General features: G+C 36.2%; 1 pseudogene; it reads left to right on the top strand.

Moving 5' to 3' along the window:
- Positions 1–6,017: 6,017 nt before the first annotated feature.
- On the top strand, positions 6,018–6,824 carry LOC136386234 (small ribosomal subunit protein eS1-like; annotated as a pseudogene).
- The last annotated feature ends 11,193 nt before the right edge of the window (positions 6,825–18,017 follow it).

An 18,017-nucleotide genomic window follows, 5' to 3' on the forward strand; every position in this document is an offset into this window, starting at 1 on the left:
GCATATACCACGTCTATGGATAGAAAAAATTAACATCATTAAAATGTCCATTCTATCCAAACTAATCTATAGATTTGATGCAATTCCTACTAAAATAACAATGGCATACTTCACAGGTCTAGAACAAATATTACAAAAATTTATATGAAACCAAAAAAGAGCCCAAATAGCCTCAGCAATCTTGAAAATGAAGAACAAAGTGGGAGGTATCACTCTTCCTGAATCAAGCTATATACTACAAGGCCATTGTAATCAAGACAGTGTGGTACTGGTACAAGAACAGGCATACAGATCAACGGAATGAAACAGAGAACTCAAGAATAGACCCATGCCTTTATGGTCAATTTACATTTGATAAAGAAAGCAAAAGTATGAAATGGAGTAAAGCTAGTCTCTTTAATAAATGGTGTTGAAAAATTAGACAAGTACATGCAAAAAATAAAACTAGACCACCAACTTACACCATTTACACACACACACACACAAAATAACTCATACTGAATAAAATAATTAAATGTAGGTCACAAAACCAGCAAGATCTTAGGAGAAAACATAGGCAGTAGACTCTCAGACATCTCTCATAGCAATATTTTCGCTCATATATCTCCTTGGGCAAGTGAAATAAAGGAAAAATAAATAAATTGGCTATATCAAACTAAAAAGATTTTGCACAGCAGAAGACACCATCATTAGCAAAATAAAAACAAAGCCCACTCTATGGGAGAATATATTCACCTATGCATCTGATAACAGGAAAATAACTAAAATTTATAAAGAACTTATAAAACTCAACACCAGGAAGACAAACAATCAAATTAGAAAATGGGCAAAGGACCTGAATAGACACTTCTCCAAAGAGGACATACAGATGGTCAACAGGCATATGAAAGAATGCTCATTTTCATTAATCAACTGAGAGAGGCAAATTAAAATCACAATGAGACATACTCACACCTGCCAGAATGACTTTCATTATCAAATCAACAAATTATAAATGCTGGTGATGGTGTAGAGAAAAGGGAACCCTCCTGCACTGCTGGTGGGAATGCAGACTTTGCAGCCACTGTGGTAAACAGTATGGAATTTCCTCAAAAAAATTAAAAATGAAACTGCCTTTTGACTCAGCTATCCCACTTTTAGGAATATATCCTAAGAATCCCAGATCACTGATTCAAAAGAAGATATGCACCCCCATGTTTATTGCAGCATTGTTTTCAATAGCCAAGATCTGGAAACAGCCCAAGTGTCTGTCAGTGGACAAGTGGATTAAAAAGCAGTGGTACATACACACAATGGAATACTACACAGCTGTGAAAAAGAAGAAAATCTTACCTTTTGTGACAGCATGGATGGACCTGGAGATTATTAAACTAAGTGAAATAAGCCAGGCAGATAAAGAAAAACATCATCTGATCTTATTTTTATGTGGAATCGAAAGAACAAAGTGAACTGAGGAGTGGAATAGAGGCAGAGATGGGGTCACAGGAACCAGTGGGACAAGGGTCAGAGGGAAGCGGGATGAGGGGATGGGACCAAAGTAGGTAAAGGGATTAGTGAAACTATATATACATAACACAGAGATATAGATAACAGGACAGCAAATCCTAGAGGGAAAGGGGGAGGGAGTTAGGGGGAGGGGGGCAAAAGGGCTATAAAAAGGGACACAGGGGTACAGGGTGCGGGAGTTATATTCAGTGGGACACTTGAATCTAAGTAAGTACAAGAAATTAAAAATTAATAAAATTATGCCTGACCTATGGTGGCACAGTAGGATAAAGCATTCACCTGGAACACTGAGACCACCAATTTAAAACCCTGGGTTTGCCTGGTAAAGGCACATATGGAAGTTGATGTTTCCTGCTCCTCCCTCTTCTCTTTCTTTCTCTCTCTCTCTTTCTTTCTCTCTCTCTTGTTTCTGAAAATTGAATAAAGTCTTTAAATAATTAATAAAATTTAAAAAAAAATTAATAAAAAAAGTGGAATAGCCTTTTGACTCAGCTATCTCACTTCAGGAATATATCCTAAGAACTCCAAAACACTAATTCAGAAGATATGCATTCCCATGTTAATTGTAACATTCTTTGCAATAGTCAAGATCTGGAAACAGCTCAAATGTCTGTCAGTGGATGAGTGGGACAAAAAGCTGTGGTACATTTACACGATGGAATACTACACAGTCCTAAAAAAGAAGGAAATCTTAGGTTTTGTGGGCATGGATAGACCTGGAAATTATTATGCTAAGTGGTATAAGCCAGGTAAAGAAAGAGAAGTACTATATGATTTCACTTATACTGTATGTGGAATCTATTGAACACAATAAACTAAGAAACAAAATAGAAACAGAGGCAGGGTCACAAAGAACAGATGATCAACTGTCAGAGGGAAGGGGGAAAAGAGGATGGGATCAATGAAAATGAAGGGATTAGTCTACATATATATATAATACATATAATTTCCATACACACATATATAACACATATATGCAGATAGCAGGGTAGGAATATCCAGAGAGAAAGGGGGAGTAGAGTAGGGGGAGGGGGACAGAGGTGGGAAAATGTGGGTAGAAAGAGACTTTGCATGGGGCAAGGGGAGCCTAATGCTGTGTGCACATGGTGTTATATTGAGTGGGACACCTAGAACCATGTCAACACAATAAAGTTAAAAATAATTAAAAAAAAAACAATAAATAAATGTTAAAAAAATAAAGAGTAGGGACACAAAAAATGTAGTAAATCACTCAAGATCCCTCACTAATCCACGAGGTAAGTTAAGTTCCTGGAGTTCTCCAACTCTACATGGTTTGCTTCTGTAAGCATCACTTGCCAAGGTCCAAGTACTATAATTTAATATATGAGTAATAATTTTCTCTTACTGCTTTGTTTATGTTAAAACTACTGGAAATATTTAGCTCCTTTTTACCTCAGCTGGCTTTTTGATACATATAAATTATGCATTATTCATATATTGACAAACTTAAGGGCTTTTGGTATGAACTTGGTTAGTGCTATCAATTCACAGATATAACCTAACTCTGGTATCACTCATACTATTAATTATTCTAGCACAGCCATTGTACAAAATTGTAAACAATCAAAATAAAAACTATACATATAACCACAATATCATAATTATAATAGCCATGAATTGAGCAGCTTTGACTCAATTCTAAAGATAATTCATAGGTATTATGTCTACATAACTTCTGAAGAATGTAGACCAAGACAAATTATGAAAGAAATATATGTGGCTGTCTTATAGGCAATAGTATAAACTTAAAACAAGTGAAGAATTTTTTTTATGTTCAGTGAGAGGAGGGGAGGCAGAGAGACAGACTCCTGCATGCACCCCAACTGGGATCCACCAGGCAAGCCCACTAGGAGGCGATGTTCTGCCCATCTGGGGCATTGCTCTGTTGCTCAGCAACTGAACTGTTCTTAGCACCTGAGGCAGAGGCCATGGATCCATCCTTAGTGCCTGGGGCCTACTCACTCCAATCGAGCCATTGCTGTTGGAGGGGAAGCGAGAGAGAGAGAGAGAGAGAGAGAGAGAAACAAAAGGGGGTGGAGAAGCATATGGGTGCTTCTCCTGTGTGCCCTGACCAGGAATCGGACCCGGGACATCCACACACTGGGTCGATGGTCTACCACTGAGTCAACCGGCCAGGGGCAAAGTGAAGAATTCTAGGAGATAATCATTCATCTTTACAAAAGCTTTATGATATCTTTATTTTATAAATATTAAAAATTAAAATTAGTAAGGTAAGTGACCTGCTCAATGTCACATAATCAGTAAGCAGCTGGTCTATATTATGTAGTAATGCCCCTCCAAAGCACATCTACTTATATCAGTGATAGCTATTTTTCTTCTAAGAATCTAAAGCTTTAGCTTGTACATTTAGAATTAATTTTTATATATGGTATGAATTCAGGTTCCTACATCATTCTTTTGCATCTGAATAGCCTGTATCAGGTAGCTTTTGTTATATAACAAGCCAAACTTGATGACTTAAAACCATAGGCATTTATTATTTCTCATAATATGTGCATTTGCTCGGCAGTTCTGGGCTGGGCTGGCTCACCTGATCTCTGCAATTGGCTAGAGACTTAGTTGAACTGAAACTGGATGGTCTATAACCTCATTCATGTATCTGGTTGTTGTCAGGCTCATTCATGTAGTGGGCCTCAGCTGCGATGGATAACCTCTGCAACAGACTTCTCTCCGTGGCATCTCTTCTTCCAATAGATTTCCTAAGGTTTCTTCCAATGGCATTTGCAGGGTTCCAATGGCTTGGCAAGAGATTTGATAAGTCTCAGTGAGCAAGCATCTTTCAAGCCTCTGTTTCTGTCCTGTTTTCTTATTAACTATTAGACACGGCCAGTCACATCCCAAGCCTCAGCACTAGCGTACATCAGCTCACCTCTGCTACCATGCTGGGTGTCACAGAGTCATACCCAAAATTCTGGTGTTGCCAGCATTTATGTCCACAGCTACCATTGTTATTCTTTAGCAGCTGATATAAAATAATACTTTGAAGTACAATTCCTCCTATCAGTACTATCTATCATATCTCCTCAGCTTTATCTCTGGAACCTACTAGTGAGTGACAATATAGGAACTAGATGAATATTTGTTCAGTAAATGAAAAATTATAAGAAATTTGAGGGAGCAAAATTGGGATCTATTTTCTATATATTAAAGAGTAGCATAATTTAAGACAATGCCACATATTTATACCAAATGCACATTATTCCTTTTTACTTCATGAGTTAAAGATAAGAAAGAGACGCTGAATAATCGACTCTATCCCACATATTTTGTAGCCTTCCCTTTAATATTGGCAATATGTTTCCTAGTTTTGTTATAATTACCTTTAGTGACAACATTTTAATCTTTGACATTGTGGCTGCATTATACCGTAGAATAGAATTTGATTTAGGAAATCATTTTCCTAAACCATACAGTGAGGCTTCTTTTTTTTGTTATAGTTCCTTCAAAGGTTCATCTAACACTTTGGTGGCATTAAGCATCAATGTAAGGAAGGGAAATGTTAAGATCCTCATGTTTCCCATGTTTTAAAATGTGCTTCCTGGCTAGTAGAATTGGAGAATTATAAAATTTGAAAGCATTTGAGACATTTGGTCCATTTGTCTAATTTTACCTAGCACTTCATTCTACCCAAACCAAAAGGGGATGAGCCCAAGGAAAAAATATGCGAGCCATAACTCCAGATAGATAATTGCCTCCTTATCCCTGTTACTCAAGATTTGACTTACATTGACTATTCAGGCACACATTAAAGGTGTACTAAGAATTTGCCACATTATGGTACAATGAATGGCACTTCCACATGAATAAAAGGAAAGATTTTTGGAGAGGCAGACTTCCCAGAACGCCACAGCTATCAATGACAGGGTGGTTCAGCCAGATATCATCAAACACTATAAAGGCAAGTAATTCAAACCTTAGGTGAAGTATTTGAATATAACAATTTATAATTATACCCATCACCTAGTTTTTGTAGCACTAAATAGTGCTCAAAGCAATTTCATGTGCAGCATTCCATATCTGGCTCATAATAGCCAACTCATGTTAAATTGGTTTCTGTAGAATTTCTTTTTATGTGCTATAACCTCTTTTCTTGATGTTCTTTATAGAGAGTTCAGTCCTTATCACCCTGGATAGCTGGGTATCAAGGATTCTCAACAATATTTGGTATAATGCTTTCAGAATCTTTTGAAAGCAAATGCCTCAGGCTATTTACTTCACAGCCATCTTAGATCCTTCCTGACACATAACTGAGAAAGACATTCTGTTATATTTTTCAGAAATTAATGTTGTTTAATATCTTACTTGCATCACAACCACCTGTGCGTTGCCCACATCAACAGCACCCACAGATCAAAAACTTCAATTTAAAAAAAAATGACTTCTAAGATTCAGAAGAAATTTTCTTATATTTGTGAGCTACTTTACAACTTAAAAGTGGTTTCACACCTTTTGGCTCTCTGAGTAGCACCATGGTGGTGGGAAAGAACAAGCACATTACGAAAGGTGGCAAAAAGGGGAAGGAAAAAAGTGATTGATCCATTTTCTAAGAAAGATTACTATGGTGTGAAAGCACCAGCTATGTTCAATAGAAGCAATGTTGGAAAAAACACTAGTTGTGAGAACTCAAGGAACCCAAATTGCATCTGATGGTCTCATGGGTCATGTTTTTGAAGTGAGCCAAGCTGACCTGCAGAATAATGAAGCTGCATTTAGAAAATTCAAGCTAATTACTGAGTGTGTTCAGAGCAAAAGCTGACTAATTTCCAAGGCATGGATCCTACCTGTGATAAAGGTGATAAATACTCAACAAAATGACAGACCAAGATTGAAGCTCATGTTGATATAAAGACTACTGATGGTTATTTGCTTTGTCTGTTCCGTGTTGGTTTTACTAAAAAGCACACTGATCAGATTCAGAAGACCTCTCATGCTCAGCATCAATAGGTCCACCAAATCTGGAAAAAAGATGATGGAAATCATGACCTGAGAGGTACAGACAAATGACTTGAATGAACTGGTTAATAAACTGATTCCTGAAAACATTGGGAAAGACATAGTAAAGCCTTGCCAATCCATTCATCTCCTCTATGATGTCTGTTAGAAAAGTCAAAATGCTGACGAAGCCCAATTTTAAATTGGGAAAACTCATGGAGCTTCATGGTAAAGGGAGCAGTTCTGGAAAAGCTACAGGGGCTGAGACAGGTGCAAAAGTTGGATGAGCTGATGGATATGAACCCCCCCAGTCCAAAAAATATGTTTACAGTTCAGACATTTAAGGTGAAAACTAAAAAGTCCTATTTGTGTTTTTTTAAATAATTACCCATATATTATTACCTCATTGGGCTTATCTCCTCTAAGAGATATAAATAATAAATACATTCTAAACTGTTTCACTTTCTTAGTCCTCTTAGTGTCTCCCAGCAGAGCTTCCTAGAATTGTTGATGATCTCATTTATATTATTTACATTATGTCTTGTCAGATGTCACATGACATCATTAAAAAGATAATTTAGCTTTTAAAGTTTATTATTATTCTAATATAAAACGTGGGATTCTGAATAGCTACCTGCAATATACTACAATGGTTTTACAATGTGGATCCTATAAAAACTATATCAGAGTCTTAACATAACTTAATTTTTTTTAAATTTATTGATTCCAGAGAGACAGACAGAAATACTGATCTATTCCTTTGTGTGCCCTGACTGGGGACCAAACCCACAACTTTTGCACATCTGGACAATGCTCTAACCAACCAAGCTATCCGGCCAGGACTGAATAACTTTATAAAATTTTTAATCATGTTTCACCAATACCTATGACAATGGTTGCAAATACAAACTCCTGTGCCTATCCCTAAACCTAGTAAATCAGACTATCTGGAAGTGAGGTAATGGAATCTAAACTTTTAGCTCCCTGGGGTGTTGCTATATACCCCCAAAGTCTGAGAACTGCTGCTTAACAATGAGCTTGATTTACTTAGCGTTCCCACTGCAACTTTAAAAAGAGATCTGTGCCATTAGAAACTGGAACAGTTCTTTAAGGCAATTAGCATACCATTCAGCAAGTAGTTCAGATCTAAGCAAAAAGAACAATGGGATTTAAATTATCAAAACATACTTCTGTGCAGTGTCCTGTACTTGGTGCTGTAAAAACTGTAGAAATTAGTACAATTTCATAATAAATATTCAGTCTGTAATGATGAGCTCTGTCAATCTCCGAAAAGATAAATGTAGAGTTTAATTAGAAAATATATGTATTTATGAATGTGAGGGGAAAGCTGGATAAAGTGCATTTCTTTCTGCTTCATAAGGTACTATTCAAGATAAGTCATTGTTATCATTTGAAAGGTATTATTCAAAAAGAAGACAGATTTCAGTTCAGCAGCTTTGTTTGTAAGACCAAGAAATAAAAGCCAAATGAATAAAAGCTGAGTCACAGAAGACTGAATTTAAAAAATATCACAGATCTGTAAAGTTAGTTAAAGAATTATACCCAAATCTCAATTTGCCTCTCAACAAAATGATGGTCCAGGGGATATTTACAATATAAGATATTTTTCTTGATGTAAACTTCAGTAAGGAAGTTTCCTACTGCATGGTACTTGGCTTGTGTTGCTTTTCTATGAATTATGTTCTAATATTTTTAGATTACTGAAAATGTCAAAATAATATTGAGTTAGATGTATTGTCTTCATGTTTCTCATGAGTTTAAAACAGCCCATTCTTTTGGATGGCAATCAGCTGACATCAATCTGACTCTGAAAAGGAAGAATTTTGTCCCAGGGAGTTCCAGGAAAAGTATTGCAAAAATTACCTGTAAATCTAACGTGCAAGGTTAGGTCAGATCCTGTCAGCTAGAGGCAGAAAGAAGCATTTGTTTGGACCAGTTCGAGGAAGGCTGAACCAGATAATGGTAGAAGTTTATATTTCTTAATTCATTGTACAGAGGTAGCAGTTAGTTCTTGCTACAATAACACTTCAAAACAAACACCACAAAACCTCAGTGGCCTACAACAGTGTTTATTGTTCACATGCCTGGATTTACCTCTGAGGATCTAAACTGCCCTCAGCTTGGATGATTGGAACAATGCAGCTTAGTTGACATGTATTTAATCATCCAGAAGGTTAATCCAGGCATATTTCTACAGCAGTGTTTAAGGTACAAAGGAGAGCAAGTGTAAATAAATACTCTAGAAGCCTAAGCTTAGGACTTGTACACAATCTCTTTCACCATATACTATGGCCTATAGCAGTCATAAAATCAGTACATTCAAGGAAAAATAGACTATGCATCTTTAATAAGAAGAACAGCAAAGTCTTAAGATGAAGGACATTAATGTAAGGGGGGGGAATTAAAAATTGAAATCATCATAGGTTTTTCCCATTGTATGCAATATTGAGTACCTACTCCCTAGAGATACCATGCTATATAATGTGGATAATAACAAGAACAAGATCTGCCTGGCCTGTGTGGCACTGTGGATAATGCACAGACCTGGAATGCTGAGGTCATGGGTTCGAAACCCTGGGCTTGCCGGGTCAAGGCACACGGGGCAAGCAATCAACGGACAATTGAAGTGAAGCAACTATGAGTCGATATTTCTCACTCCACCCTCTTCTCTCTCCACTCTATAAAATCAATAAATAAATATTAAAAAAAGAGAGAGAGAAGAAAGAAATACAAGACCTGACAGTAATTCTCAAACATACAGGCTTTGTTAAAATACAAGTAGTTGCTCCCCAACCCTCACCAAGGCCCCCAGAGGTGGGGGTGGGGTGGAACATGAAAATTTACATTTCTAATGAGTTCCCAGACACTGCTGTTGATGCAGGGTCTATACTTTGAGATATGTATTTGTAACTAATAGGAACTTACTGGGCTAATAAGACAACTTAGGTTCATTGATATTTATAAAAAAGGCAACTTGAAGTGAAGTGGGAAAATTTGAATATAATTTCCCAGATAAGCAAACAGCTCATTCCGAGTAAGCAGGTTAGTCAGGGGCCTTCAGTGCTACCTTTTATTGGACTCAACTTTCCCAGGTAGCCTAGTGAACAACATGGAGTTCGGAATGAATGACACATCTATTGTCTGTTGAAAGTCTCACACAAACCTCTACACTGGCAACAAATTTTGATAGCATCATTTTATTGGAAACATTAAATAAGATAAAGGTTTGAGATATTCACACAATTTAGGTCAGTAAAAACCTCCAACTTTCCTCTCGATCAATTAGGTACAAGTTGGGGGACAGAGATAATCACGGATAACTCACATTGTGTGTAAGTATTCATTTAACCCCTGATTTCTGCTGGGACATGATAATAATAAGAGTTTATATCTGACAGAGGAGAAATTACAATGAGGCAATGATTAAATGAAGCTTTCACTTTGGGGAGAGTAGGAAAATACTCTCAAAAGTAGGAAAAATCAGTGAAATATAACCAGTAAAGATAACGTGATCAAATGTGAAGTTTTAAATATTGAGACCTATGTGAGGCTCACCTTAGCCTTACAATATAGCTAAGAACTGAGCAGAAAAAAAAGAGCTTATAAGCTATTGCTAGGAAAATGAAAAGCAGATTACATTTTTTTACATTTTACAAAAAAAAAAAAAAAGAATGCTGATTTTAAAAATGTTTAGGCACATAAAAGGGGGTCAGTATTTCCAGATCCCTATCTATGGAGCTATCTTTAATCTGGTACTAACTGCAACAAAAGAGAGAGAAAGAAGGTGCAAAGAATGTATAAACTCATTTAATATCAACCTTCCTAGTGTCTCTAACTGCTCATTTCAAAATTAGAATTACTGTATCTCCCCATGTATAAAACGCACATTTTTTCAAAAAATTTGGGGTCTGAAAACTGGGTGCATCTTATGTAGTGGTGGTAGAAGTGTGGCATTTCAAATGTCACAGATGGGACTGAGGATGAAGCAATATATGAAGACAGTGATTTATCATCAGATGAGGAAAAGCTAATGGATGGGAGTTTTGACAGTGATGAGGAGTTGTATGAATTTTATGATGAATAATACTTGAGTTTAATAACTTTATGTACTATTTTTTTCTCAAATTTTGGGCCCCAAAATAAAGGTGTGTCTTATACATGGGAGCGTCTTATATATGGGGAAATATGGTAATACAATAGAGAAGGATCCAAAAGAGACATATGTTTGAAGGTTTTAAACCGTTATTCTATTGATCCCTAGTCCTTATGTTTAATCCTAAATGTAAAAAAAAAGTTATGTAAGTGAACTCAAGGGTAACAGTTTTTTGGAATAACTATATAAATCTGCTGTGCTAATACAGATTTCAGTGGAACATTTTGCAAATTTATCTAATAAAGTATATTATGTGAGCATGAATTTCATGACATAATGATTGTTAAGTGGTATTTATCCAGTCATAAATATCCATTTGCATCCTTTAATTCAAAGATGAACTAACGTCTCAGAAGACAGTAGTTTTCCTTCTGAGGGAGATGTCTCACACTTTATCATCATTAATTCCTGAGACCAGAGTTTTTCAACAGCTGGTACACATCTTCATACAATGTCAGAATGGTTAACTCTTTCATAGACTGGCAGGAAATTTCTGGTGGACTGGCAGTTGAAAAACGCTGCCGAGATCACACAACACATTGATAATTCAATTTCAATTTGACTGGAGTGATAAGAAGGATATTATAATTTTACACTGAAGTTATTTTTATCTTTTTATCAAATTGAGTGTTTTCCCTATGAAGCTCGCCACCTTCACTTCCATCAATCACCACACATGGTGAAAATGTTCCCTAAAACCCAGGAGAATTAATAGACTATTTTCTTTATAGTTATAGGTTATCACACAGTCATAGTTCCTCATTTGTTATTTTCATGTTAACTAAGAAGAACAGCTGCATAAGAGCATCTCTAAAGATAGCAAATGGTTTTTTAGTTAACTGTGAAACCTTGCTTTAAATATAAGTGGAAGGAGATCACTGGAAGTTAGAAAATGAAAATAACAAAAATCTGTAGAGAAAAAAAACACTATCAATTGAGAAACATATATATATACCATGTCCTTTTCTTCTAACAGAATATGAAGATGAATTATTCTAGGCTGCAGATGAGGGTTGGAGGCAGAAATGCAAATCAAAATACAATTCAGGCAAGTTTCTTAAACATCTTTTCCCAGTGTTGACAATATGACTCTTCAGATAAATACAGAATATTGATTCCTTGAAGGATAAAGATAATGTTGCTTTTCATTAAACTTTTCATAAAAGCTACTTTTCTAAGTTCTTGTTACCTCAGCAGGGAGAATGTCAGGAAGTGATGGGATGAAGTCCTAAGGTTAAGTTGCTGATGTCTAGACAACTTGGAATTGAATTCAAATAGAAATCAGAGCCCTTGGATGGATGAAAAATTTATCAAACTGATTTCATCTTTTTTAAAAAGACTGTAAGAGCCATATAACTAAATACACTTTTGCTTCCAAAGAAGATCCATTACCTATTTGTAGTATATGAATTTCGAAGTGTAGTGCACACCAGTAAACCAAATTTCACAAAAATCCAACAGGGATCTAAGTTAAGTGAGAAGAATAATATTTCTCCTGAGCATCCATTCTAGAATCTATTTAAATCTAGCCCATAAATGTGCCACAGTGCTCTGGGTGGGTTAAGGAGATTCTATCAAGTTCTTCCTATATATTTGGCTATACTTTGTCATATCATCATTAAAAACATCTGGGACTCAATTGCCAAATTCCTGTCAATGGAGGACCACAATCATTAGCATTATAAAATTCTTCTTGTGGCCACTTAGATGAGAGTAGAGCCTCCTGAGCCCATCATATACTCAACTATGCTCTCTGAGTGGTCCCAGGCTGAAATGGCCCTGCTATCATAGAACACATTTTCAACTGAAATTACAGGCATAACTTTCATTTCCTACTACTTTTATGTAGCAGAAAAGTAAAACTGTAAATTTTTTTCAGGAAATGCTTTAAAGCTCAAAAGCAGGGCAGATCGATGAAATCTCCAAATAAACATAATTAGAGTGACTGACAATAGTCTGTCTGTAATAGTAATAAGGACGAAGGTTTATAATGGGTTTACTATGCCCCATGCACTGTGGTAGGCACTTTATTTGTATATTTCATTCAATCCGCACAATCCCATTACATAGGCTTTGTTACTATCATCATTTCACAAAAGTTAGCGAACATTAGAAAAAAAAAAGTAAATTTTCTAGTTATCCATAGTATTTGAACCCAAGAATGTGAATGTTTCCTTCCCAGAAATGTTTGTCTTGATTTCCTTAAAGTGAAAAAGACATTACATGAGGATTCCCCTGGAGAGAGCAAGAGTCTTTTCTTGATCACCATTGTACCTCCCGATGCCCAACTTCTCTGGTCAGGAATTTTATTATAACTGAACTGGACATAGGATATATATAGTATTTATATCTTGAATTCAGCTCTAAATCAGTAGTGGTGGATTTATTTGCATCTAGTAGAAATGATAGACATGAGTTTGACCAAATGAACCATTTCAACAAGTGTACTGCGGGAGGCGTGGAGGGGGGGGGGGTGTGGAGGAAATGTTATGCTGTTCAATTTCTGAAATATTCACCTTCTTTTTTCTTATAACTTAATGGTCAGCTTAATGCATCAGAAACATCAAACCTCCTGATGCCTTGGGGAGCTTTAAAGCACCAGAGCAGCCCCACAAACAATCCACAATAGCAAGTGCAATTGCATTGACGCATAGAAAATACTTTGCCTCTTGAATGACAATAGAGATATATAGGCAGCCACAATTTTTTCTTGTATAAATACTCTCACAAGTAAAATCTATATGCTCTAGCTTGGGACCTAAAAAAGACAAATTCCACTGCTCCACAGAACTTGTCGAGTTGTTGTAATGTACAAGAGAAAACCTTTTCTTCTTCCTTTCTAGTTTCTTCGGTTGACCTAATAATTAAATTGACAGAAGACAGGTTAACAGGAAAAAAACCCAAAATTTCATTTTGTTTTGTTTTCCTTGGGGAAGAACTCCAAAGATATAAGGCTCTCAGACAGGCAATTGAGGTTTATATACATACCACCCTAAACTGAGGAGGCGGGGGCAAGAGTCTGGGACTTGAAGGGGAGACAGTCCACAAGGAAAAGCGAAGGTTTGGTAAACCAATGTTTGCCATTCCATGAAGAGAGGTCTTTCTGATGTAAAAAAATAAAATAAAATAAAATAAGATTTATCTTTGAAAATAGCTCTCTTCCTGATACAGGCTCCCCATCCAAATCCTTTCAGGCAGTTAAACGGAAGGTAAAGAGCTCTTCCTGAGTCTTTTGGGATTTCACTGTCTACAGCTCAAAACAGTCCACAAGCCAAAGTGGCACATTTTGGGGAGACTTATTCTTAACCCCATCAGTTGTAACATGAAGTCTTGAAAATAATGTACTCTTATGGCAAAATATTTTTTTTTATTCTGCATTTTTCCAAGGTGGTAGAGATATCGCATTTTCTTTCTTTTTTTTTTTTTTTTTTGTATTTTTCTGAAGTGAGAAGTGGGGAGGCAGAGAGACAGACTCCCGCATGCGCCGGACCTGGATCCATCTCGCATGCCCACCAGGGGGCGATGCTCTGCCCATTTGGGCATTGCTATGTGGCAACCGGAGCCATTCTAGTGCCTGAGGCAGAGGCCATGGAGCCATCCTCAGCACCCAGGCCAACTTTGCTCCAATGGAGCCTTGGTTGCAGGAGGGGAAGAGAGAGATAGAAAGTAGAGGGGGAAGGATGGAGAAGCATATGGGTGCTTCTCCTGTGTGCCCTGATCAGGAGTCGAACCTGGGACTTCCACATGCTAGGCCGACACTCTACATCTGAGCTAGCCAGCCAGGGCTTGCATTTTCTTTTTTAATGTGTGCAGACAAACAAATTTCACCTTGGGGATTCATTGCAAACATTTGAATTCTGTTCGGCAAGAGAGTTTATACTGATATCTGGAAAGTGGGGAAACTCTCCTCCCAGATAACTAATTTAGGATTCTATTGCTCCCACTTTTTACCCCAACTCCAGCATTGTGGATTGGATGACTTGTCTATGACCTACTTCAGTGGCCTTATCTATAAAATGAGACAACTAGAGCTTTGCTGTTTATCTTAAAGAGTTATTGTGAGAATGACAAAGCAGTGTATCAGTGAAAGGAAGTATTTGTGTTATAATTTCATAGGACTCCATTCCCCTTCTTCCTCAGTGAGCCAGTCAGCAAGCCAGCTAGCCATTCTGACCCCACACCTCATATTACTTCCTCCTCTATTGGTTTCAGTGTCACGCTCTTTTTACCTCTCTTTCTCTTCATTACATTTCCATTCTTCCTCAGTTTGATTTTCATGACAATCATGTGCTATTGATATTCATTTGCATATCCACTCATTTATCACCCCTCACCACAGAATTGATTTGTTTGGGCATTCAAGAGTGATGAGTTTATTGGATAGTGTAAAAAATTCAACTGAACCCAGAATTGTGCTCATGGCACAATGTAATGCTTATATCAGTTATTTAAATACTGCCTGGTAATTAAGAATGGACTTTTCCACTAAAATGTCCCTATTATATGAATTAGTAGCATATTTTATTTAAAGTTCAAAAAATAACACTAAACATTTCTTTTTAAAATGAAACCTCCACTCAACTTCCAGATGAAAATTATTTAAGTTTGTGCACAAAGTAACAACATAGTTCAGTAAATAAATGGCCTGAAACAGTGTATGGGGGTGTGGATTGTGAGATGTTCTGTGCTCTATTAATAAAATTCATGGAAAAGGGAATGGCTTTTTTTGCTGCTACCAATTCTCTTATATATGGAAACTTTATATTTAATTGAACATATCTTTGTGCCTTCTATAGCTCTATGAAAACATTTATATTACAAACACTTAATCAATGTTTCTGATTTAATATATTAAACCATCCTATATAAATTCCATGGGGGGTAGGAATAATTCACCAAGAAAATATATAAGAAACTATTTAGTGCCAAATGTTGTGACTTGAAGAGCTAAAAATCACCTAAGTGCAAAAAAAAAAAAAAAAAAGAATATGTACAATTCCTAAGATATTTTTATTTTAAAAATTGAAGAAAAGTTCCTTTAATAAGTTATATGTCAGCAACAAAAAAAGTCAGTGAGTTAAAGATGGTTGCCTAGTGTAATAGTGTATTAGTACCCTTTTATGTACATACAGGTGATATGTTTCAAGACCCCACTGGATACCTGAAACCACAGATAGTAGTGAGCCCTATATACACTATGTTTTATTTCTTTTCATACATATCTATGATAAAGTTTAATTTGTAAATTGGGCACAATAAGAGATTAACAACAAAAACTAATGATAAAATAGACAAATTATAATAATATATTCTAATAACTGTTATCTGAATATGGTCTCTCAATCTCTCAAAATTTCTGTTTGAACTTTATTCACCTTCTTGTTAGGACGTGAGATGATACAGTACCTATATGATAAAGTGAAGTGTGGTGACGCAGTGTCTACAATGTAGACACACTATGAGAGGGGAATCCAAAAGTTAGAAATTTGGCTTCCGTAATAGTAGCTTTTAGCGGCAACCAATAGGAGAGTATGTAAGGGCTAGGAAATCGCTAATCTGCTTGCTATTCTCTCTTAACCCTTTGAGTAGTGAGTTTTTTCCATGCTCGCTGACCCCCATGAGTGTCTTTTCAAAAAATAGAATTAGTTGCAGTTACAGTTTTATTAACTTAAAATCATGTTTGTTTGATAACCAATTTATGGAAACAAGAAGAACATACATTTGCCTTTTTTTCATGTTGCCTTACACATTTTTAAATTAAAAATTTTTGTACGCTCATACTCTGGATGGTCAGGAGGCACGAGGATGTCATGAACATTTGTACTACTCAAAGGGTTGATGGATCCCTGGCCTTGACTTTGAAATACAGCAAAACGCTTACCTTTGCAGGAATGCCCAGGAAAGTTTACAGCTTCCTTGGGGAGGAACCTGAAGAACAGAAAAGTTTAAATCACAATAGTTGTTGTAAAAGCCCAGCCACAGGATTTATGGTGAAAACTTAAGGCCTATAAATTAATTAGAAACTTAGTTCACCAATCTTAAATCTATACTTTGTATCCTAAGGGAATAAGGATTCTTTTTCCCAGACAATTCCCAGAGGCAGATGGTCTCAGAGGTTCCAGGTCCTTGATGTTTTGAAGATTTACCAAGGATGTCAGATAGGACCATGCTAATTAGGCCTGTGCCAATATCAGAAAAACTTAAGGGGTAGAGATTCCTGCTAACTGAATCCCCACCTCCTACATTGTTATGTGACTAGCTGCATGGACTTTGCCCCTGAATCCTACAAAAACAGCCAGCACCAGGACACTGTTGAGACAGTTCTTTTGAATAGGAGTCCCCTGCCTACTCAGTTTGCTAGCATTCTGAATAAAAGAGACACTTATATCACTCAGTCCCATCTCTGTGATTGATTGGCAACAACCGGCAACCTGAACCCCAGCTTATTCTGGTAACAACTAGACAAAGGGATGATTTGAGTCCCATACCATATGGCCCACATATGGTGGATTGTTAACAACAGTGGCTCACACTTTTTTCAAGTCCCCCTGTGTCACAACCTCAAATAGCATAATACCCTTTATAAAAGGTCAAAAATAATAAAAACTAAGTAATATATATTTAAACTGTTGTGTTTAAAGCGTATGCTAAATACCAAGTTCAGTACAGTGGATATGCGAAGGTGGAGGAGAGTGGAAGCAGGGGAATGAGGTAGAGAAGGAACTTAAGAATAATAAGCTAATTTTAAGGATCTCTTCTTGGGGTGGACAGTAGGATCCTGGGTGTTCATTATGTAATAAATGAATGCCAATGGTAAATTAGTAATAATAATGCATCATAAACCAATCCTTAGGTTTAATTAATTCTGTTCAACTAAAGCACCACAAAAATAACTATTAAACAAATGACAATATTATATAAATAAGTGGAAATATAAAAGGAATCAGTATACTAGTCTTAATATATTAGTTTAAGTGTAATTCAGGTAATACATTTTAAAGATGACAGAGAAAATAATTTAATAATATTAAATGGTAAAAATCACAATAATGATATAATACTTAGGAATTATACATCAGATAGAGGCTAGCAGGAGGGGGGAATTCTCCCCTCCACCTTTCTTTAGTTCTTATGGCTAGACTAGTTATAAAATAATAAAATTGACATAAGGTGAGATTAACAGAAGAAAAAACAATATATAATATACACACAAGAGAAATCACAATTTGGTGCTGAAATCATAAAACGAGGCTCAAAAAATAATTGAACTTGGTAGCTTTTTATACTTTTCAGGAAAAAAAAATTTGTAAGAATTGACAGGACAAAGAAACTTAGTGCTCAGATTACTTTATAAGGTATATAA

This window comes from Saccopteryx leptura, chromosome X (genome assembly GCF_036850995.1).
Source record: "Saccopteryx leptura isolate mSacLep1 chromosome X, mSacLep1_pri_phased_curated, whole genome shotgun sequence".
NCBI lineage: Eukaryota > Metazoa > Chordata > Mammalia > Chiroptera > Emballonuridae > Saccopteryx > Saccopteryx leptura.